This window comes from Accipiter gentilis, chromosome 29, assembly GCF_929443795.1.
Source record: "Accipiter gentilis chromosome 29, bAccGen1.1, whole genome shotgun sequence".
Taxonomy (NCBI): domain Eukaryota; kingdom Metazoa; phylum Chordata; class Aves; order Accipitriformes; family Accipitridae; genus Astur; species Astur gentilis.
Genome location: NC_064908.1, coordinates 1,436,655 through 1,461,322, shown reverse-complemented (window position 1 = coordinate 1,461,322; position 24,668 = coordinate 1,436,655). Strand labels below are relative to the sequence as shown.

The 24,668-nt window shown below is 45.0% G+C and overlaps 1 protein-coding gene across 6 annotated transcripts in view; it reads left to right on the top strand.

Moving 5' to 3' along the window:
- Positions 1 to 2,888: 2,888 nt before the first annotated feature.
- Positions 2,889 to 24,668, top strand: part of RAP1A (RAP1A, member of RAS oncogene family) — a 42,342-nt gene continuing 20,562 nt past the window's right edge. Inside the window, exons 1-3 of one of the 6 annotated variants that reach the window (XM_049831941.1) lie at positions 2,889 to 2,991; positions 3,611 to 3,729; positions 22,838 to 22,907. The gene's annotated coding sequence lies outside the window, so the exon portion shown is untranslated. Of the gene's footprint in view, positions 2,992 to 3,480; positions 3,730 to 20,595; positions 21,076 to 22,837; positions 22,908 to 24,668 lie in introns of those variants that run through there. The other 5 variants (XM_049831943.1, XM_049831942.1, XM_049831944.1 and 2 more) reach the window with 5 other exon arrangements.

Genomic DNA, 24,668 nt, shown 5'->3' with positions numbered 1-24,668 from the left:
GGTGGTGTGGAGCAGAAATCCCCTGTTTGGGGATGTCAGCAGGCTTTACCCACTTCAAGCAGGTATAAGTGATGATGCCAGCAACACTGTAGATGTCCCTGAAATAATAGGATTTGTTATAAATTGGAAAATGCACCAAGGGAGAGACAAGGTGTGGACACAGGCTTTAACACCCTGTTGACAGATTGAATGTGCTGATGAGCAATCCCTCATTGCACAAGAGATAAGGTGCAGCAGCACAGCAGTGGAACAGGTTCCAGTGCTGGCAGTCTGTCCAGGGGCTGCATCCCTCCTGCAGAAGGAGAAGGGCAGCGTGTGGGGCTGGAAGAAATGAAGGTCCAGACTTATTCCCCGCTGAAGTCAGTAGGAAAAGTCCCTCCGACTGCAGCTGAACTTGGACCCCTTTCTCTTCTAATAATTTCATAACCAGGTTCACATTCATCCAGATCTAATTTCATGTACTTGCAAAATCTGACTCAGCAATAAATGTTATCAGCTTCCATTCAAATCTGCAGAAAACTGAAAAAAAAAAAAAAAAAAAAAAGTCGACCTTCCCAGAACAGACATTAAATAGGTGCTTTGTCTTGCTGAGTCAGGCCCTGAGTGTGCCTGGACCCTTATTGTTTTGAAACTTAGAAGATGGTCCACAACCCATGAAATAAGTGTTTGATTCACTGGATACAATAGAATTCCTCAGTTGGTAGCGCTGAGTGGGAAAAGCTGCAGAGGCACTGATATCTGGGCCAGGGTTTATTAAACCTTTAAAGGAAACCTTGGGTAAAGCCTTGCAAAATGTTCACTACCTCCATGTGTATGTGGAGCCTCTTAAAGGACATACGAAGAGTCTCCTTGTGCAGCTTCTGTCTGCAGGAATGAATTGGTTTTACTGACTTAAGTGCTGTTTTAAAAGCTGTAATTAATGGTATTTTGTCTCTGCAGTGTTCTCCAGATACAGCCTTGTGTTTTTACCATTGAGCGAGTAACTTCCTAAATTCACAGATTTCATTATGATGTTTGTATTCAGAGGAAAGAAGTTGCTCAACCACCAGTGTTAAGCATCCTTAAAGGCAGATGCTGCTGCCACACCGACTGCCCTGCTGTGAGCCCTGCTGCCGAGAATGGCAAGGCTGAGTCCTGCAGAGAAAGAAAATGTGGAAATGCCTCTGCTGAGATTACCCTGCCTCCAGCTATGCAAATTAAGAAACAGTGATTCACCTGCTCGCTCCCAGCATGGTGGTCCCTGGGGAAGGAGATACCTTGCTAGGACTTGAGCTATAAAGAACAGGGATTTATAGATCAGTATCACCAGCTACGAGTTGTACCTGGAAGCAAAATTCTCTGCACTGTGTATTTCTAATGCATGCACAAAGAGCGTGAGTGGGAGAACTAGAGGATGGCTTTCTCTCAATTAGAGGGGATGATGTGTGTGGGGACTCTGAGCTGTATTCCCCTCCTGGCCACTAACTTGCTGGGGATTTTGGGTAAGTCATTTAATCTTTGTCTTAGTTTCTTCATCTGTAAAGCCAGATGAGAAGTATTTAGCATTTTTCTTGGAGTTCTGGATGAAAGCCAGTGTAAATGCAAAAATATTATCGCTCTAGCCTCAGACTTGAACAAATCTCCTACTCGTGTCCCTGAAGTTTTGCAAGTGAGGAGCACGGAGCACTGGGGAGGACACCCGGTACGCTGCCTGCTGCGGAGCAATGCCGCTACCTCTCGCAGAGTCCTTTGTCTGCAGCCTCACCTTGAGTGTCCCCGGGGATGGTGGCTGCAGTCCTTGCCCTGTCCCTGGTGATGCAAGGAGGTGACGCCGTGCTTGCGAACGTGAGATATCCCTCTGCATTTTAAGTAATGCTCACGGAGAGCTTGGCATTCAAATCATGGAGGCAGTTACAGCTCTTCACGGGGCATTTACACATTTTTGACCAGGAAAAAAATAAATTAAAAATTGTACTTAACTGTTGACATTAGCTTTTCTTGAGTATGTATTTTATAGCTGAATTATAGTTTACGCTAGCTCTAAGGAAGCAATCTAGCAGATCACGAGACCCGGAGCAGTGACTATGGTGAACTTCTGAGCTGATCTTTACGCGTGGCTGCTGTCACACAACCCCAAGTGACATAAAACCAGCATCGGGATATACACGCGGTGTTTCTTTGGTTTCTCCCTGATTACAGATCTAGTTTACCTCAACGTTACAGCTATTGATGGTATTTAAAATAAATTTTTAAAAACCCACGCTATCCTTAAGCGCCGTGTTGCAGGAAACGCGTCCGAAGCGGCGAAGGCGTCGCGGCGGAGGGGACCGTGATGTCCGCGGGGCCCGGCGGCCTCGAAGCTGCCACCGAGTCCCGTCCCCCGTCCGCCCCGCGTCCCCCACCGGCACCGCCAACCCCCTCCCCTCGGTAAGCAACCGCTCTCGGCCTCGTTGTCTGCTTGGTCCCCGCTCTGCGTGCCGTCACCCGCGGCCACTGCTTGGCCCGTTTCCATCTGCCCTCCGCAGCCTTTCGCAGACAGTGGCGGAGACCGGGGGGGGGGGGGGGGGGGGAGTGTGAGGAGCTGGCGCCCGGGCGGGGACCCCCGGCTGGCGGTGACTGACCGAGGGGCGGCGGCAGGCCGAGGCCCGGGCGCGGCCCCTCGGCCGGGAGCCGGGTCTCCCCTCGCGGTCGAACCTGCGGCCGGGGAAGGGTCGGGCGGCGAGCCGAGGGCCCAGCGGGGAAGGGAGCCCGGGGAAGGGGCGGGCGGCCCCGGCACCTGCCCCGGGCCCGCGGGCGGCGCCGCCGCCCGGAACTTTTCGCCGGCCTCCCCGGTCACGTCCCCTCCCGCCGCTCCGGCTCCGCCGGCTCCGCGCCCCCGCCCGGCCCGGCCCGCCCCGCTGGCTCCTCCCCAGGCCGCGGCCGGTGAGGGCGGAGCGGACGCGGCGCCGCCGCCGCGCACAGCAGCCGAGCCCCGAGCCGAGCGGCGGCGGGAGGCGGCCCGGAAGGCGGCGGGTGAGCGGGGCGGCGGCGGCGGCGGGGGAAAGGCAGCGGGAGCGGGCGCGGCGGGGCCCCGCGGGCGGCGGTGGAGGCGGCGGGCCGGGTGCCCCCGCTGGGGCCTGGCGGCGGCGAGGCCGCGGGGCCGCGTCCCGGCGGCGGGGGTCCGGGGAGCGCAGGCGGTGTCAGCGGGGCCGGGCTGAGCGCTCCCTCCCCCGGGGGCGCGGCGAAGGCCGGCAAGGCAGCGAGGCTGGGGGGGTGTTGTGTGTGGCGGGGGGAGGCGGCTTCTTCCCCGGCCCTGGCCGCGGCGGGGCGGGAGGGCAGCCCGCGGCGAGGCGGGCGGCCGACCGACCGAGCTGGGCCCCGGCCGAGGCGGTGCGGGGTTCCCCCGCCGCCGGGCTCCGCGGGTCCCGCGGCGGTGGCGGGGCTGCCCCGTCCCCGGGCGGGCGCGGGCCGGACATCCATCTTGTGCGGCCCCGGCCCCGGCGGCGAAGGGCGGCCGGGGCTCCGGGCGAGGGAAGGCGGCCAGGCGCCGGGAGGCTGGCGGGGCCGAGGCGGGGGCGGTTGGCCCTCGGCGCGGCGAAGGGTGTCGCCGTGCCTCGGGAAATAACCAAAATTCTTTCGGTGTTTCGTATAGTCAGGTGTGCGCCGGGCGTCCCGGGCTCGAGGGGAGCGCGCGCCGTCTGGCTGTTCCCCGAGATGTAAAGGGGGGCCCGCAAAGGTCTCGCGCGCCGTCGTCCCTGAAGACCACCGGAGGTAAACGGGGAGCGAGGCCGGAGGGGAGCGGGAGGGCGGCCTTGGGGCCGGCCGGGCCAGGCCTGGCGGACGGCGGGACGAGGGCCAGCCTTCGCCCGCCGCCCCGCTTCGCTGCCCGGATGGACGTCGGCGGGGTTTGGGCCGGAGGCAGGTGGGACCAGCCGGGCCAAGGCGACGGCTCGGTGTTCGAAGCGGGCGCCGAGCAGCCCCTCGCCGGCCGTGCGGAGCGGCAACGCGCCGGTCGACCCTCGTCCTCTGGGCCCAGGGACCCGTTGTCTCGGACCGCTTCAGCTCTGAAATGGTTTCTTGCGCTTCCTTCAGTCGCTTCAAAGAGAAGCCGTTCTCCGTGTAGGGAAACTTTGGTGTTTAGGTAACTTCTCGTTAATTGGTGTCTTTGCTGACGGTACTTGAGCTGCGATACAGGTGGTTTTGGTGCCAGGGTTTCTGCGAAGCTTTCTCGGCGGGAGCGTTGGGGTTTGGACACGACGCGTCCGTACCGGCCGACACAGAACTGGAATCGGCTCTTGGGCTTTGCTTTGCTCAGAACTTGGAAAGAGCTGCAAACAGGAAGGGCAAACCATGAAAGCTCTGGGTTTTTTCCTTTCAGTAGCTTAACGAGGGAGATAATATTTCTTAAAATAGTTGTTTGACTTGAAAACGCCTGCCTGCCCTCAGAGTATTATATCTGCGCTCTATAATTTCTGTTGCTTTTGTAATTCTGTCTGAGTAGTAGTATTGCTCCATGTAAAAAGAGGCACCAAGTTATGCGAAGAGTTAAACTGAGGAAACTGGCTGTAGTTGAGAGCGGCTGTCTGCTGTGAAATATTTCACTGTTGTGATTTTTGCCGTTGCTTTTTCTTACTGAAACAGTACGTCATTAACTCTCACGGGCGCTAGCAGATCCCTCAGGTTCTGAAAGGGTTTTAATGTGGAAATTTGTGAGACTTTTAGGCGGTAATGGGTGAAGCTATGGAGAAACAGAAAGTAGTGGGTTAGCAGTCAAAGGTCTGTGCCTTGAATGAGAAGTTTTCCGAAATGAGGCAATTTAAAGGAAAGTTTTAGATTAGATGGAGTACCCTTGCATTTGTGCTATCTGCAACTTTTTTAACTCGCAGAAGCGGTGTAGTTCACCCTGTCCCAAGAATGAAATGCTGTCTGATTATTCTGACATCATTATCACATTACTATAGTGACTTCATTATGCTGGGAATGCCATGTTCGTGTCCTGTTGCTATGGAAAAGATCAGTGTAATAAATAAAAACATTTAATGTTCTGTTCATCATTGTGGCAGAAAAAATGCCATCAATTTATTGGCGTAATTGCCTGAAGACCGACAACATACTCCAACAAAAGTTTTTAATGCCGAGTTAGAAACCGGGAAATTGTCACTTGCAGCTCTCAGCAGATTGTCCCTTCCTTCTCTCTGTTGTGCTGGATAGCAGAAGTTGTGAAATCCTAGTTTTGGAAATGAGAAGGAGAATACACATGTCATTCTTCAAGGTGGAGTCGACAGGAAGTGCTGTGCTCACATACACTGCTGCTAAAAATAATCTGTTTTCGTGCGCAGTATTTTCTATGCACCAGGAGGAGAGGGCTGTTTGTGTTCTGTCAGGCTAAGATCATCCACAGAAAAGTGAGCTATACCTCTTACAAGCAGATAGTTCTTATGGCCTTTGTAAACAGGGGAGAGTATGTCCAGAAGGGTGTAAGTGGTCTGATCAAGGAACCACGTACGGTGCAAAACAAACCTTAATGGCGTTTAGTAGGCCCAGGCGGTGCTGGCAGACCCAAGAGTTGTAATTCTGAAGACTCAAAGGAAGCTAAGCGCGGTGTCTGTTATCACGTGTCTTGGCTCTGGTGTGGCCGTTTTTAGGGTAAGTAGCTTTGCTGAAGATTTTGAGAGGACTACGTGCCAAATGGACTAAATTACTAGCACAGGGTAATTCCAGTGGCACGTTAATGCTTTTATTTGGAGACTGATGTTTATACAGTTTATCAAAATGGTTTATATTTGAAACCGTGAGCAGTCAATACACAGACTATTTGTGATATATTTCATGGCTCTCCATCCAGTCTGAGGACTGTTCCTAAAAAATTGAAATGTAATTAGATAGCAGTGGTGTAACATGTGGGCATACTCTTAACATAAAAGTTTGAATTGTATATTGACTCAGTCTTAGGCATAAACAATCCTAAACATTTGTTTGTACGATATATTGCAGTGTTTTCTCTTGTACCATGCGCGTGGACAGCGTACTCAGTGGCACTTTGAACTTGTACTTCGTATTTAGAGAACAGATTGCTTCTGTGCAACTCTATAGAGGCTTTTAAAAACCAAAATCATCTTAAAGAGGAATCCTAATATTCTGAGAACAGGAACATGTTTTCTGGTTAGACTAAAGGAAGTGAATCTTTTGAACATACATAAAGTTCAAATCTTTATATTTGAAGTGTTTTTTACTTGTAGCTGTTTGAAATTCAGAATTCCCCTTGGTCTGGGGTTACTTTCAACCTTGCTGAAGTCAGTTCAGCAGAGCGCTGCTGGGCTTGGTCAGCTGGGTCTGGCTGTGGATCATGATCAAAACTTTTTCTTTTTTTTTAGGATAATATGGAAGACTTATATTTTATCACTTTCTTTTAATTTCTGATGAGGCAGATTAAAGTTAAACATCAAGTACTTCTGGTAGCTTTGTGTGTTGAATTCTGCAGAAGCAGACTCAAGAGAGACCTAACTTTTAGAACTTGGTCAAGTCCTGGGGTTGTGCTTGGTGGTGGTTGTGTGGGGTGTGGGGTTTGGGGTTTTTTTTGGCCTTGATTTGAGGGTGGGTTTTGTTTGGTTTTTCTTTGGTTGGGTTTTTTTAAGAGGAGATAGTGAGGATGGTGATTAGAGTACAGCCTGAATTCATTTTATGCTGAGCTCTGAAGTAGTTATTGATTTGCTTTTACTCTTTTATTTAATAGGTAGTAGGAAATTAAACAGAGTTCTAATGAAAGCATGTTCTTAAGGGGGTCCTCATAAATCCCAGGATCAAGTTTTTACTTAGGCACTTATGTTCACACTTTGCAAAAGCTTCTGATCCTGCAAACATGACACCTAATGGCCAAGATAAGTAAGGATGTTAGAAAGTTGGAAAGAAAAGTTAATCTTGCTGAGCTATCTTGTTTGACCCAGTCTGTCTTGTTCAGATGCTAAAACTTGTATAAGGTGTTTTGTTTTATTTGCCGCAGTACTGAAGTCTGGTGGCAGGCAGGATTTGAGATTATTCGGGTTCCTAGACTGCTCTCTAGGTATAAATTAATGTCACCTCTTAAACAGGTTTCTCCTTGGATTGTATCCTAGCATTGTAAGTATGGAGAGGATAAAGGACGACCTAGCTTTTTGTTCACAAAGCACAGGTTGGAACGAGACTATGGCTGCAGTAGCTCATGGCTGTTATTCAGCAGACTGAAAATACAATATGCTTCCTGCTGCTAGTGTTGCAAATATAATCAAGTTCAGTATACTTCAGTTAATGGAAATGGTTAAATAGAGCATAAAGTCATGAAGATGAATTTATTCCAATCCTACATATACAAGTGATAGATTGTATTAGTCAGTCCAAGAAGAGAGGCACTATTTTTATGGATAAAACATTTCTCAGAATGGTTGATGACTATTTTTTTTTTTTTTAAAGCCGTACAGTTAGAATTAGTAGTAGGATATTCATCCTCTGCAGTTGTACGGTAAGATTAGAGCTCTTAGGCAAGTCACAGATTTAACTTCTTTGCTTTCCCATTGTTGAATTTTTATTGCTGAGCATTCAAGAACACTTGGAAGCAAGAACCAAGTAGGATTCTAACTGATCCAGTTTAGGGTCTCCAACACTAAGATTAGAATGAAAAAAAAAAAAAAAATCTCTGTTGGTTAAATGAAGAACTGTTGAAATAATATACCAGAAGAGAAAGGTTTATAAGTGTGAAGAAGATATACTTTCATTAATAGCCTCTGAGTAAGAAGGATATAAAAAAATATTATCTAATGTAAAGTATCTGTGGCTGCACTTTTTATATAAATATGTTCAAATAAAAACAACCTTCGATTAGCCTGCATACATACTTGCAAATTTCGTGTTGAAAAAATAGTATCTAGCCATATGACATTAATTCTGTATTGCAGTGTTGCTTTTAGCTTTCTTCCCTAAATGTCCTACACCACCTGGGAAAGTTATTGCAGGAATGTTAACTCTATTTCAATAATATTCTTTGATAGTCCGAACCAAATTTAGTTTAGATTTGTGTTTGAGACAAGTCTGTGTTCTAAGTGACTTGGCATGAGGTTGTCGTGCCTTTGATGACTGGTTCTGCTCCGAAGTGTCCCCCGCTCTGTTGTTTTACTGCCTGTATTTGTGCCCCTGCCTATGGGCTTCCAGAGAGGTCCCAGCTGTCAGAGGATGGACCTCCCTCTGTCAGAAGTCAGCATCTTTAGGGTTGGGTTACTCAGGGACCAGAAAACAAATCATGGGTTTGAACTCCATAGTGTGATGTTACATAAACAGGGTGAAGTTTGGCCAGATGTTTCTCCTGAATGGTTCTCTGGAAAGCAGTCCTGTATCATAAATAATAGAGATTCCTTGGATGGATCTAGGGTTTTTTTCCTTTCAGAATAGAACAGAATATTTCAGTTGGAAGGGATCTACAATGGTCATCTAGTCCAACTTTCTCCTTAAGGTTTCTTGAGCTACACATAAACAAGCTCTCCAGAATGCATCATTTCTTTTGATTTAAAAAATAGATGAGATTTTAAGAGTCAGTGCTGGTTTTCCTAGCCATACCTTTGAGTTTTTAAAAAATGCAAATTATATGCTTTTTAAGGTTGCCGTTTAGCTAGTGGACCTGGCATTAAACACAGCATTTGTTCCAATACTGTAAGATTTGTAGGAGAAACTTGGTTATAGTATATAAAAAATGATGGTTTAGTTGTATTTCATGGAGTATCACCAGGTTTGAAAGCAACTACGAGATTGAATGGCTTTAATGTAAGCTCTAAGGCTCCAGCTGTGTGTGCTTTGAGTTGATTTGCTTTCACTCAGGTGTCAGAGCAGGCCATGAAAAAGCATCCTCCAAGGTCAGAGTGGACTTGCTGTGGGTGACGGTCCTGAGAGGACAGAGTAGGTAACTTAGGTCTCTGTAGATAGTGTCTTCCATGTGCAAAAAAAAAAAAAAAAAAGATTTTTCAAATTATATGTGGTGTGATGTATAAAGTACATGTTTCATGCCTGTTAAGATCAGTTTACCTTGTAGTGTTAGAAGCAAAGGAAACTGAGAATGTTTGACAAAAGCTGTTTGTGGATAAGCAAGATAGGTTCTGAAACCTCCTGGTGTGAGTTTGGTTTTATCTCAACATCCATAGATGTGTCACCAAGTGACTGACCCTGCCTGTCTCTTGGAGCCTGCCATGGCAAGTGAAAGGCAACGCTGAAGGGACAAGAGGCCATGGTGACAAGTGGCAGCAAAGGAAATTTGGGTTAAAGCAAGGATGGACTGTTCTGTGGGAGCAGTTAAGCACTGGAACAGGCTGTCCAGGACCTTTTGGAGGCTCTGTCATCAGAGATACACCGAACTTGACTGGGCAAGGTCTTGATTGACCTGGTCTGACTTTGAAGCTAGCCCTGTTTGGAGCGGGGGGTTGTAGCAGAGACCTTTGGCAATCCGTTGCAAGCTGAATTACCCTCTGTTTCATTGCATTTACATGGCACGGTTGTATTACCTGGTAGAGTGGATGAGATGCAGTTGGGAGCTCCAGTGGCCAGAGCTTCAGGCTGTGGCTTCATGGTCACTAAATGGAGTCACACACTCCAGCGTCCCCCTTGCTCTGATACTTGCACTCTTAGATGCTGAGGTAACTCAGGGAGCTTAGCTACCTGAAAACTGAGCTAGTCCCAAAAATATATATATGTAGTTTTCAGCCAGATCACTTCTTGGTCTGACTCATTGTGTGGTGGTGCAAGTACCACTGCTGATAGAGGGAAGGAGTTGCAGAGAGAAAAAGAAACTGCAGTTCCTGACTGCATCTGACTTAGAGCAGCGTCCTTCTGTCGGTTTTGTGCTGGGACTGTGTTAGAGGTAACGTGGTGGCTATGCGCTTTGCCTGTTGCATCTGGAAAGAACATGACCTGCGGCTTATTCCGGATGGTGGCTGAATAGGTGAATATTTGTTCTCTGTCCTCAGTGGTAACAGATTGTTATTTGCAAGGAACAGCCTGCATTTATGGGAGTTTATATCAAGCTGCCTTTCTGTTGCAAGAAATTTAGGGTCTGCACTGCTTGTTTTTCAGTTGGCTTTGCTTGTTGTGTTGGTGACTGTTAAGACATCATCTGTGAGTTGGTTTTACATGTCTGCTGGCTGACTGAAACCATTTGGAGCTAAATGGCTCACATTATTACCTTCCTGTTCTTTCCCGTGATGGTGACAATTCTGTTAATTCATGCCTATTTTCTGAGCTCCCTTCTGGAGAAAGGGGAGTGCAGGGGGAAGCTGTGTAGACACTAGTGACAGCGGAGCATCAGTCAGGACACAGCATGTACCTGCTCAGGTGTTGGTACCTGGTACTTACATTGAAGCACTTTGTTCTGGTGCTGGGCCTGCTGAGCCACTTCACTACCAGGTTTGGTACAAAACAAGTTTTGATCTCCAGAGCTCTGAACGGGGCAGAAACTGGTTACTGAGAGATCACTTCTCCCCTTGCAAATACTGCAATAATTAAGGTTGTCTAAAGTAGTCCATTTAATGATATTAAAATGAAGAGTCTGTGGGAAGATGGGTGGTGTTCAAGGAGGAGGCACTGAGTGTTACATTCCTAATCAGAAATGGCGTGTTTAAACTTAAATTCCATTCATCTGCTGTGGGAAGATCCTTTGAGGTGTGCGTGGGAAGAAACGGGGCACCGGAAACCTTCCCTAATTTTGATCACCAGTCGTTCTGGGTTTTATAACTTTTATATTTGCAGCTTGCACTCACAGCACTGTAGTAGCCACTACATCTAGTTAAAGGTGAGATTTAAAACTGTGTTGTGTCTGTTTCTCTTGTGACAGTAGTCCACAGGGCATGGCAAAGGGCTCTTTTCTCACTGCGTCAGCTGGCTGAAGCAGGTAGAGTAGCTCTGCGTGCATCTGAATGTGGCCACATGAAGACGATGTTTTGATGTGTGTTACTGCCCCGTGCTGTGAGTGGTCCAGCAGGTATTGGGTGCTGGGTGTTGGGAAATACCTGCTATACCTGAACAGGCACTTCCTCAGTGCAGCTGTAGTTGCTTGACGTGAACCCAGGTGAAAGCGCATATTTAATTTTTTTGATTTGAGAAATCCAGATGCTGACAAAAGCAGACCTTAGTATGTTTTGAAAACTGCTGTTTGTTTTCTTTTGATGAACAAAATCCTTTACCTGGGGGGAAAGTCTGACCCTCCACAGTGCTTTTGTAACAGGGAAGAAGTGGGTAACGCGGGACAAACAGCAAAAAAGGAAGCCTCAGGGCTGCTTACAGCCCATGGCTGCAGGTGGTTGGCTTGGCTTTCTCGCCACCCTTTTCACTTTGTTTGACTGAAAATATGGGGAGCCAGGCGATAGCAGTCCTGTTGAGCAGGTGGCTTGAGTCATTATGGTTTGTTATTTATTTTGAATATTGATAAGATGGAAAGTATTTAAATCCATCTGGGGCACTGAAACAAGAGGTCTGGATATGTCCACAGCAGCGGTTATGTTATGGCTGAAACAGATCTTTATTAATCGCTTAAATGAGGCAGTCAAAAATATATGCTGCCCTGGTGCTTCATACACTCACATAAGAAGTAGGACGAGCACTTCTGTAATAGGCAATTGTCACCCTGTCAAAAGTTACTGGAAGAAAACTACTTTTGAAAATGCACTGTGACTAGTAGCACACATCATGTTTGTCAATCGGTTACATTGCATAACTGCTGCTTGGTGGAGCATTACAGGAAAACAGACAGTTGCATTTCACTTGTGAGTGGCTAGAACTGCAAATTCAAGGCTGGCTGGAATGTTTGGGGTTTTTGTTGAAATATTTGTTGGATCCAACAGTATTGTGTTCTGGAGTGTTCTAATTCTGAAAAAATTTGAATTTGTCATATTTAAATTAGGGTATTGTGTGTGAACTCATAGCTATCAACTCTGCTCTTTAAAGATCTGAGCATCTGTGGCTGTAGCTGGCTGTGGCTGTAGTGAGCGCTCTGTGCCTCTAGAAGTAAGATCGCTATTAGTTTTTGTCCAAGTGAATAATCTGTGTGGGATTGGGCATCTCTCACGTTTTTAACACATCCGTTGGAAACAGACCCTTACTCTGGAAAGCACGGAGTATGTGGGAGGAGCAGTTCAGCTAGATGTATTGGTTGCAGTGCCTTTTATGTTGCTTTTTATGTAATGCTCTTTTTCTCTAATGCAAATAAACTTGAAGTTGTAGGGCGGGGCTGCTGAGAAGAGGAAAACTTTCATTACAGACAGCTGACATGCAGAATAATATCTTTTTATATGCCACCTACCACGTGATAGTTTAAAGTAAATCATAGTTCACTGGGTAAGGTTGTTTCTGGCGCAATTCTCCTTTTTGCATAAGTAGTCTCATTCCAGCACATCACGCTTTACTCTGAGATTTGATGTGTTAGTACTGTGCTGGGTAACCGTTAGTGGGTATCGGGCCTGAAGATCAGAAGTCTTGATGGATTTATGAAATAAATACAGGCGAAGATAAAATAAATTTAGCCAATTGTTGCTTTCTGCTTGGGATTATAACGCTAATTGTAGTTGAAAATAACATTAAGATTAAAGATACAGGCTGAAACTGTTCCAGACAGTCTTTCTCATGAAATATTCATGTATTTAGGGCTTTTAACTCATCAGATCACTTACAAAGTCATAGGGATTACAATATTATTATGGCTTTGTCTTGTTTCATGAATACACTGCATTGGCCTATTGATCACTAGAATGCACTCAAATTTAGAATAAAGCTTTTTCAGGAATCTCACTTAAAATGATCAAACAGACGTTTTAATGCTCCAGGGCATTTTCCTCAATGGTGTGATTCCAAGAAAGTGTGTCTTTTCCTTTATTCTGTAATTTCAGTACTTTGTAACCTCTACCTGTTAAATGAACTGTTTAAACCCTCATCATAAACGGTATTGAGTACAAGTCAATTTAGCACTAAAGCAAGCTTGAGTGGGGCGGTAGGGTAGCTGAGCATGCCATTAGCAGGTGTCAGAAAAACTAAGTCATGTCTACAGAGCTGAGGGGCTGAAACTTCTTCTGTTGTCCTTTTCGTGCCAAATTCATATTAACTGCACCTGTATAGGCAGAAGTTTAAAAAAGTTACTAAATATATTTTAAAACCAGTGGCAGTAGTGCTCATGCATTTGTATGGCTGATGTTGTATTTGTAGAGTTACTCTAGAAAAAGCAGTTGAATGGGAGTTTTATCTTCGATGGAAAGATGTCCTAACCAAAATGGAAAGCACAGAAATTGTGGATAATGGCAATTAACATTCAAATTGTGTGGTATGTTCTAAGGTCTTGTTCAGAGTGCAGAACTGACATGACTGTCTTCAGGCCATATGTTTAACAAATTTGCATACTAATATGGGAGATTTTTTTTTTTCCTATTGCCTTACGTCTTATCATTTCAAAGACACATGAAAAAAAGACAACTTTTTTTTGTCGCTGTTTGAATACTGTTCGTGAGGCGGAAGGGAAGAGCTGGCTGATGCCAGTGGTGCTCATCTTGTTAGCTGCTGTAGGATGTGTCCTCCCTTCCTTGTGAGTTAAACATAGCGTCTCCTTCTGGGAGCAGGAGTCCAACTGCCCGCAGGGTTTTTTGTTGTTGTTTAAAGACAGCTGTATAATAATCTATTTTGGTTGTAATCAAGCTTGACCTATAAATACTGAAATGGCTCATATAAAACTGATTTAAACTATCAGAGCTATTTCCTTTAGGGGTTAGCGTCACCTTTTGTTTTCCATAGAGGAAATTCTGGGTTGAATGGTCAAAGTAGTTTTGCCTGGCAGATTCAGGAGGATTTATAAACTTCGGAGAAGCTCCAGTGCAGAGCTCAGATCTGCCAGCGGTTCAGTTCTCAACCCTCCTGGCCTGAAAGTTCTTGCTGTGATGCCCTTCAGGCTCCAACACTGAAGTGTTAATAACATTTTTGAATACTCCTTCAGTTAAAATCTTCACATAGAAGAAAATTTCCTTCTTGTTGTAAAAGAAAATTCAGTTTCCACCCCTCCTCTGCCCCCAGGTTCCAGGAAGTGGCATTAAGGGACTGAGCTAAATACTGAAGGATTAAGTACCATATTAAATAACTTCATTTCTTTATAAAAATATGTTACTTTATAAAAATGTTACTTTTTCCTCTAAGTTAATTCTGTACGTTAACTTACTGTTATTCAGGTTCCTATCAAGCCTTAAAATTTGCCATGAAAACATTTCAAGAGGTACAGTTCTACTTCACAGTGCTAAAATACATCCATCATTAACTGTTATTTAGGTACTTGTTACATGGATACTCATTGCTGTATGGGTTTTATTTAAACTGGTAAACAATGTAGTATTAATAAGTGGCCATATGGTAAGTGGGGCTTTTCATTCAAAAAATCATTGTTAGAACAGGCGTTTAATTAGCCACAGTTGCGTGGGAACGGTAGGTGTTTTGGTTGCTTGTGGCTGACGCATGCTAAACAGTAAAGTATTTTTAAGGCAGTGAAAATCTCTAGACTGCATATGCAAACCTGACCTTTAGATCGGTCTACATGGTCAAATCCAATGTATACACGCAAACCGATTATTGCAGATTTGCCAGTAAGATTTAAAGAATCTTAATATTTTCTGGAATTTGTAAGTTAGCCCAGTCTCCTGAAAAGCTGGGCAGTGGTCCATGCTAACAGACGACGTGTTTTTAGAGGCTTAATGTAAGTCTTAGAGTTTATCACTGATGGGTAGAAATACATTTGAAGAATGAATACATTTTAAACCTCTGCAGTTTTTTCAAAAAGTTTCAAAGGAACCTTAATCAGGAGGAAGCTTTATTGGTCTCTCCATCAAAGATTCGACGCCAGACACCAAATAAGGGCAAACTGGATTCCAGCCCCCAGCAGTGACCAGTGCCTGGGCTTTGTGACCAGTGTCTGGTCACCATTACTGCAGAAAGAAAATAATTAAAGTGCAAGCTGAAATTGCAGTGACAATCTATCTACCTCATGTCACTTATTTACTCTAATTACATAAACCAGGAAGAACATAGTTAAGAACGTTGCCAAGCTACTATCAGCACAACCAATTATTCTTACCAAGTATAATGTAGTTGGTGCTTTGCTACGATTGGACTTCCTAGAGTCTGTCTGGAATTTAATCTGTATTTAAAAAGGTCAGAATATTTTTTTCCACTAAAGAAAATGGAGGAAAAAAACCCTTTATAGGACTTAAAAGTCAGTGGCAAGTTGTGGATGTGGTAGACAAGACATGGCAGAAGTCCCATAAACGGCTTCTATGTCTAATGTTTATGCCCTTTAACATTTACATGTTTTGCCGATGAGGAAGGGGGAAAGGAAGTATATTTCTTTTCTTCTTCTGCAAGAGCTGTCAAGAACTCCTCTGCTGAACATACTCAAGTAGCTCTAGATGAGAAGAGGAGAAATGGCTGAGTGTGACCATGGTGTTGCTTGGGAGGACCTCTGTTCTGCCGGCTGTCTGCCACACAGGCGTTATGTGATTCATCGCCATTCTGTTTCCGTAATGTGGCCACACAATACTTTCTATTAAACTGTTTTATATATATAATTGAGAAAAGTCTGTTTTCTCCTAAATCTGCACAGTTTAGGCGGACGTCTTTCCTCCTGTTTGCAGATCAGTGCTCATTAGTATTAAATTTGCAGCAGCAGTGCTGCAGTCCGTTTGGAGGGGAGGCTGCCAATTACAGCGAGTGACGTAGCGTTTTGTTCTAATTTCGGGATGCAGTGTGTGTTGGTCTTTGAGTTTTGCTTCTGGCTTCCTTTCCCATGTCTTTGTCTGTCTGGCACACGTCCCTAGCAACTTTCTGCAAATGCAGACCAATAGGACAAAAAATAAATTAGCCGTTTCAGCATGGCAAGCTTTAGCTGCCCAAAGTACTTGTTCCTTGCCTGGAGTGCTTCTATAGCAAAGCAATTTAAAATGAGTAAGTAGGCAGTCACTTCCATAGAAGTTAATGTTATGGTATTTTAAAATTGCAAGTTCAGCGTGAAGCTGGTTGCAGAAGAGATTACAGACTGAGGAAGATCCATCTCGGTATATTTGTGCATAAGATCACTCTTTCAAATTACAGAATTATCGCTGTTTTCAAAGAAGTTTGTTTCTCTGGCTTGTTTGTGTGTGCTGTAGTTAATTTGCTCAAAGCTCCAGTTCAGCACAACACTGAAGTCAGAAAGGACGACTCTGTTGCTAGAGGACTTTACTCTTAGCCCAGGCTTTTATGGCTTTGGCCCTGCATCAGTAACCTTCACAATACACCGCGGAAGATGTGAAATTATGCAGAAACTGGCTATTTGGATGTGGTTCAGAGGAGCACACGGTCGGGACTTGAATTTTTGAGAATGGATGTGTGCACGATTTGAAGGCTGGTCTCTTGCCTTTTCCAGTCAAAAGCTTCAAATAATGCCTCGGAACAATGTTGTTTTTCTCTTGTGTTCTCAAATACCTGCTTGCTTATTTGGCTTGAAATTAGCTTTATTTTTTGCATATGCTTCTCACTATGGTTTTTTGGTTTTATCTAGGACTTCAAAAACAACAAAAAATGTATTTAGATTTAAATTACTGAATCGCGGACAAGCCAAGTTATAAAATGTTGCTACCTTCTTGTTTGTAAATTTATGAATTACTGGTAAAAGTTCTCTTTTAGAAATATTAGAATGTCACAATACTGAAATATTGTTACTCTTCACTAATCACAGTGAATTCAGTTTATAGTTACTTTGTTAAAATGCTTTTTAGCACAGTAGTGGTTCAGAATTAGATTCAATTCTGAAGTCTTGTTGTAGGGAATTGGAACTCACTTATGAGTTGCTTCAGTTCTTTGGTCTACTTAGGCTTCCCCTGCCCCTGAGGAGTATGTGTGTTTCTGAATGTCCAAAATACCTGTTTTCTAATGCTGAAGTTACCGAAGTATAAAGTAGGTGGATTAGGCAATAGTAAATTCCTGCCTGGAACCAAAATGTTTTCCTTGCTTTGACAAGAAATAACTCGGGTTTTGGGCTGCATTGAATTTAGGAGAACAAAAGCTTATAAACCTAGAGGGACTGGATGTACAGTGCAGAATGGGTCATGCTCCACAGTTGGGTAGTGACTCATCCTGCAACGTCATTATGCATACAGTTAGTTATACACTTGTTGCCTTGATTTGTATTTGATTTGATGCTGAAAGCAGTCAGTGGAAATGGTAACGTTTTTACAGTTGAAATTGTAAAATTGAGGGTGAGATTCCTGCCATAATGTATAAAAGATGTATGCTATTATATAATCTTAATATATAAAATACGTTTACTTGGTCAGATACCGCAGTGATAATGAGTAATAAAATAGAGGTGGACTCTGAAGATTGTGTGAATGGAAGTTTGTCAACTTATACTTGGAAGTTATGCTGAAGTTCTGCTTTCTGCTCAGTCTTGGTCTTTTTTTTCTGTTTTCTTTTTTTTTCTGTTTTCTTTTTTCTTTTTTTTCTTTTCTTTCTTTTCTCTTTTTTTCTTTTTCCTCTTCTTTTTTTCTCTTCTTTTTTTCCCCTCTTCTTTTTTTCCCCTCTTCTTTTTTTCCCCTCTTCCCCCCCCCATTTTTCTGGTGTTGATGGCCTCCAGGAAGGTGGAGGAGGTTTTCTGTGTACCCTAAAGACAGGGAGATTGACTGCCTTGGGGAAGGGACTTGGCAAGTGAGTCTATGGCAGTGATTTTTATTATTTAAGTAAACTCTGTGCTAACTAGGCTAAGTCTATGGTGGTGTTTGTCTTGCTAATTTTTAGGGGAGGTGTCTGTTAATTAATTGTGTGATTTGCAGACAAACACCCTTTCATTTGTGATCTGCCATTCCTCTTCCCGGCACGTTTCCGTAGCTCGCATGTAACAATTGCGTAATTGTTGACAGCTTTGATTAATATTAGGGAAGTATTTAATGTGCTTTTGACTTCATTGAGTAATTTAATATCTAAGAACATGGTGTATAACAAATTAGGGAGCAGATGGTGAGTGGAGCTGTCGTTCGGCAGTGCCGGAGCCGTCCGGCCGAACCGGCGCAGTACCGCTGGCAGTTTGCAGCCTAGGGTTTGGCAAATGCTGGTCCTCAGTGAAGCCAAGGGTAGAGCCCTAGGTCTTGTGCTTCCAGCCTTCGCTGCTGTATCATTCTTTCTGTTTGTTGGGGTTTTTTTTTATTGTGGAGGGCATCTGTCAGTTTTAGTGTGATTTTGAGTAAGGTAAATCTTTCCTTTGCAGAAGGGCTGGATTAGAGTTTGTTTTGCAAACATGACTATGAGAAATGAAGGGATTTTGGTGGAGTATTGAGCAATGTTTAGTAGACACTTTAAAAAAAAAAAATCCACCCCTTTTCATGGCCTAGTTTATAATAACTTAAAGAACTGGCATGAAGAACATTTACAAGTTCAAAATTAAACAGGTCTGTTTATAGTAGCCATGATTCTGTATTTAACTGCCAGGGTAAAAATAACCAAGACATGTGGCTGTAACGTCCCAAGAATCTGCCCCTCTCTCGGGGAAATGGGAAAGCGATGGCCGCTGGGGTAGCACAGCCAGCCCGAGATGGGAGGTGCTGGAGTTCACACAGACATCTGTGCGTTTCTCTCCCAAATCTGTAAAATGCTGACAGCACATTTCCCCTTGGAAATGTTAAATATTTTGGTTTCCGCATGTGAAAATCAGACCGCTAGAAAAAGGGAGGTGTGGGTGATATGCAAGCCAGCACTCAGAAGAAGGTTATTCTCTTTTTGGTTTTTTTTGTGGTTTTTTTTCCTCCCCTAAGGCTGGATAAGTGGTGTTTGCTCCCTGCCCCTCTCTCCTCTATCCCAGGGACATCTTTCCCTATCTTCTTCTGTCCCAGTGCATGTTTCTGGGGAACAGCAAGAGAGCAAAATACATGTCAGGCTAACAGTGCACGTGGTTGCAGAAGCTGCACCTTGAGAGGCCATTTCATGTTGTCTCTAGGAACTGATGTTTGTGGTTTGGTGTGTTCTCATTCGGTGCCTTGCTTTTTTCTGTTCCTTTTCTCTCACGCTTTTTTAAACTAGGGCTGTGTGTTGTGCTTCTTGAGTGAAAATGCAGTCTGCATTGCTGAGTTGTTACCTGTCTTCAGGCCTGTAGCTGAGATTGTCAGCGCTTTCACTAAAATCCCTGTGTCTTCAGGTGTGTACAGATTGAATCCAAGCACATGCTTGCAGCAAGAGCTGCCTGAATGAACTCTGCTTTGCTGTAGACTCACTTCCTATTATATTTGGAAAAATATTTGACAAGGATTATGACAGCTTCATTATCTGTTTCTAAAACATTTTGATTTCTGTGGCTCCGAGGTGGCATGTGCCCACAGCTCTGGCGTGTTGGATCCAGAGCTGCTAAAAAGAAATATTTTGAAAAAACCCCAAATTACTAGGTTTTCATTTAAACTTCCTATGGTTCTAGCATTAAAAGGGGAACAATTGCTTCTTTTATCCCTTGGAAGCTTTCAGAGATGCTCCTGGGAAGAGCAAGTAGCCACATAAAGCCAGACCGTCTCACTGGGGCATGAAGGACCAGGGATGCTTTCCAAGGGCTTGTCTCGCTGTGCCCCCGCAGCGCAAGCATGTGTCCTGCCCTGCCTGCGGATTGGGAAATACCACCTTGTCTTATGCAGCTGAAGCCTGCGAGCGGGATGGGACCCTGCTGCCTGGGCTGTTAGTGAAAGGCAGTGGCTGCCCATCGATGTTCAGGGTAAGTCTGCGCTTCCCGAGCTGCTGGCTCAGGAGTCGGTGAGCGCTGGTTTCCACCCTGGGCAGGGCTGGGGGAGCCAGAACTGGGGTCGGCAGGGAAAAGCAAAATATTAGGCTTCCTGCAGTACAGCACTTGCTTGGCAGACTTACCTATGAATGTTGGTCTGATACTCCAAAACCAGAGAAACACAGAGCTGTAGGCTTTTAGTAGTGAGTAGAGACTTTGGTGTAGCTGGCGCTGAACATATAAAAGGCTGAAGACAGAGGACCCTTTGCCTGTCATAGCAGCAGGGTATAGCCATGGCTATGATTACTGTTTGAAGTATCACTGCTGCTGCTGCAGTTCAGTCTTGCTGAGCAAAGGATTGCGATACCACAAGTATTACAGTCTTTTAAAACATGTGGACGAGGAGCCAGTAGGGTTACTGGGGCAGTGGGACAGTGGCTCTGGGACTTGTCCTGCTCTTGAGGACCGTCAGGATGCTGTATCCTCTGTCTGGGTGCACCTCCATGCTCTCCCCTCCGCTCTTTCCGTTTTTCACAGCTTGTAGATGCTCTTCAAGTAGCGTCACACGTATGACGTCTGTGCTGCCCGGGCAGGGCTGGGAGGACGGCCTGTCCCCTCTGTCTCGCTGCAGCATGGGGCTGCCTGGGTGGCCGGAGAAGAAAGCAGGGGCTGGGGCACGGCAGGGCTTGTGCGTGGGCTGGAGAGGTACGGGACAGGATGCTGGATTCGTTTCAGAGGGACCCTGATAGCATCAGTGCCTGATGCTTCTGTTTCCTGCTTGCAGTGATACTGCGCCTGGCACCGGTCTGCAGTGCAGCCTCCCCGCAGAGATCATGCTGCTCGGCTGCAGAGGTACAACACGGTTGTACAGGCGTTGTGTGTTTCTTACAAGAAAGAAACCCGATGGACTCCATAAAATAACTTTACTTTGTAGGCGTTGCAACAGTCATTGGATTTTACTATGGCAATGCCGATTGTGAGTGGTTAAGTGATGGTTTCTCCCCTTTAAAATCACTCAGGGTTGCTGGGCTGCTTTAAACATAGCTGGCTTTCTCCTGCTTTCTTGATAGTAGAAAGAACTAAGTTTTCATCTCCTAAAATGCATTGCAAACTTGATAGAACCTCAAACAGGGTTAGGCTGACCTCAGTTTGTCTTTTGCAAGTGAAATCTTCTGTAGGGTATTTTAGGGAGAAAAAGTCCACAGGAACATGGTGATTTGACTTAAGCAGCACCCGTCTCTCCTGCAGAAGAAAGTTGTCTTTTTGTTGTGGGAAAAACAAACTGCAGGAGAGGAGAAAGAACCTGGAGAGCATGGGAAGCTCCCAAGTGCTTGGAGATCATAGCAGCCAGCTTTCGGGTGAGAGTTTGATTAATCCTGTTTGTCAGAATGGATGGAGTCTGTTCATCTGTTAAAAAGTGTCTGCATCTGTTTAAACCTACCAATCGGACATGTGCTCAGCATGCAGTGGAAGCCCAGCCAGCACCCTCAGTGGCGTTTCCAGCCCCGCTTCAGCTGCCATGTAACGCCAGTGCCTGCCTGAAATGCCAACGCCTGCCCAAGCAGCTTCACTGCGGCAAGAGGGAGCTGCGGAGGAGCAGATGCCTCCCCCTCTGCCCTGCCTCCCTCTCGCCTCTCATACAGCCGTGGCCTTCTGACTCATTTAGTACTGACTCAGTTTTTAAATATCTTTGTTGATCCGTTATCTGTAGCTTGTTCTTCAGAAACACATTTCCCCGGGTTTCTCGAGTAATGCTTTCCCACGCCGGCGCAGGCACGGCGTGCTGCAGGTGTAAAGGCGGTTGGGAGGGAGTTTCAAGCAAGTTGGAAGAAGGGATGTGGGAGCCCGGATCCTGTTGACTTTCAATAGGAGTTGAACTGTTCTTTAAAATTCCCCACCCCTGGGTTAGCTGAACAATGAATGGTCAGAAATCAAGGGAGGATGGCTGTCAGTGTATATTTGGGGATGAAATCCATGGTATCGAGGTAGAAGGCATTGCCAGAGGAAAGTGAAAAAGTGAGACTTTGGAAATCTGTGTGAACTTTTTGCAAACACCAATCAATGCAATGTCATCAAGTAACAGGTACAGGGGATTGTGGATGGAAGTGGCAACTTTGCATAAATCCAGTAAAAATTGATGTAAAGAAAACAACAGACAAGCCATTTAGATAATGATTTGAAAACAGTGCATAAGAAGAGAGAAGTACTTCTGCCTGTGATGGCAATCTTTTCCTTCCATGTCTGTGGACTGTACTTTATAGCTTTCAAATCTGAGAGACAGAAATCAGGAACTTGAAATTTTCATTAAAAAAAAAAAGGGGGGGACACCCCAAAACAGCAAGTAACCTGTGCTCCTAAATGCAATCTCAAGCCAGTGCTGCAGCAGGGTGAGCAGCCGATGGGAGGCGAGGAGGACCAAGCCAGAGCGCGGTCCTGCACTGCTGCAGCTTTTCTGCTGCCTGTGCGGGGGCCGGAGGTGTAGGAGCGTTTTAGCTTCGTAGCTCAGCTGTGTCTGGCCCAGCCCGCCCCAAGCAGAGCAGTGGATATGCTGTGGGTCTTGGAAAATGAGACTCGTCAGCCGTGATTACTCTGTTTCCAGACTGAAGCTTTGTCACTGAATGTGAGATTGGATGGCTGAGCTGACGCTGCTCCAGGAGCTGCATAGCACGGGGACAAGTTTTACTTCTGGCTTCAAAAGCCAGTGCAGTCCTGTATGAAACAGAAATGCGAACTTTACAGTTGTGAGCTTACTTTTTCACTTTTTAACCTGAAAAAGTTCAATTTCCTGTTGACTTCCTATGGTTTACCTTAACTGCAAATCAAGTTGGTAAAGTGGTTTTTAATGACATAATCAAGTAGAAATTGTGTTTTGCTGTTGGATTCCACCCGGCCCCCCAAATTCTTTCACTGTCCTAGAGGCAAGGTTAAATTGTGCTGGAGTTCTTGGTTTTAAGTTAATTTGATACAAATATTCAGAAGTTGCGTAGAGCTCCATTGATAAAGCAAAGAGCAAGTTTTGTAACAGGCATGTTTTGGTTTGAAACCATAAAGAGAAGATTTGATGCTTGCGTATACTGTCATTTGAAAAATGATTAATTCTGGTTTGTTTTTTTTTTTCAGTCCCTTATAGGGAGCCTAGAAAAACCTTCAGTAGGGCTGCTAACACTGATGAGAGATCTTTTATGCCAAGGTATGAGTTTTTTTAATGTTCTCAATATATTTCAAATAAAATTGCTAACTGTGAAAATGTTGGCAGTTGGGGAAATTTGAGAATTAATGAGTGTATAATACATGGTTTAAAATATAAAGTTGCCTGAATCTTGTTTCCTGTAGCAGGGAAAAGAAACCCTGAAGTTTTGTGTTCTGTCTTTTCTGATGTCCTCTGCTATTGTACAAAATAAAAATCTATGACTACAGTCCACAGTTTTTCATTTAAGGCTGAGTCAAGAATGTGTCTGCTTTGATTATATTTTAAGTCTTTTGTTATCATCCTACTTAATGGAGATTGTGTCATCAGTTATGGCCAACGTTCCATCAAGTTATGCAAAGCCATCAGACCACGTGCTCTTACCACTGTCTTCCTCACACTGAGCAGCATATCTGCACCTCCTGTTACTCATAGCTCCATCAGTGTTTGGAGAAGGAAGGAGAAACTAATAAATACAAACTGCCTTCTTCAGATGTATAAATTTGTACTTAGCCATTTGCATTTCACAGGGTGCATGTCACATTTCAGGTTCATGTGAAGTTCTTGCACCCACTCTCTTTCAGTGCTGTGTTCGCTTATCTTCTTTGCTTATGCTTCTTTCTCCCTGTCACCTGAATTATAAACTTCTTGAAGAGCTGGTGAAACTTTTTAACCAGAGCGGCTAATTTTGGCATCAGATTTATCTCCTGAAGGGCCTCGGCTGTTCTCCCCACGACACCCTCCTGGCAGCCTCTGCCTGACTGCTTCTGCTGGTTGAGAAATACCCTGAAAGTTTTGCTGCTTTGTACCCTGATTCAGCCACTCGGTTGCAACAGGGCGAAAGATGATTCGTGCAGTTAAGAGAGTGCGTGAGTGCTTGGCTGAATAAAGCAGGTGAGCGGGCGCTGGAAGCTGTGTTTCAGATTACAGCTTCATTTGCATTTGCGTCCATCTGCCGGTCCTTCTCAGAGATCCTTCTGCCACCCTGTCTGCGCTGCCTTTCATTTTTGTATATTAAAACAAACATCCTGCATCTCTTCTTTACCTCTCCATCTGTTCACAGGGTGTGGCCCTATACTCTTTCTTGAGGAAGGAGCTGGGCATCCTGGGGCTGATGCCGTGAATAGCTGAGTATCCGTTTCTGTCACTTGCCAGGCAGCGTTGGTGGCCGTAGCAGCAGAAAAGAGATGCTCCTCTTAAAGAATAAAGAAAAGAAGAGATTAATCCTGAGGTGTCAGGTGTTTTGCAGTGCAGAAGCAGAGTTTGTTCATTATAGATGAAATCTGAACCCTACCAATTTATTACTCTGAATTTAAAGTGGCTGTACAGGTGCTGGGTAGGTTGGAGAGTCTGATACAGTGGGGACGAGAGAGCCTGCTGCTCAGGGCAGTGGTGGGTTGGTATGAAACGTGCTCCATGCCCCACAGTAGTTCTGCCGTAGCTAGGTGGCTGTGCGTGTATGGGAAAAGGGAGCACAAGCAAGGAGGCATGCTCAGCTTTTGCTTTATCTTTTTGCACCACAGCATCCAGAACTAATGAGACTGGTTTCACAACGTTTACGACAACACTAAAATTGGGTTTTTTACACTCCTTAGTGATCATATTCTTTTCTTGACTTGAACTAAACACTTAATGCCTGTAATTTCATTCCATTTTGAAACATAGCCATTGCTTCACAGCATGCAACTTCACTACATAGAGCTCTGGATGGAAATGAATGCTACTGTGTCTAACTGTATTTAGGTGGGCATAAACAGTTGCCAA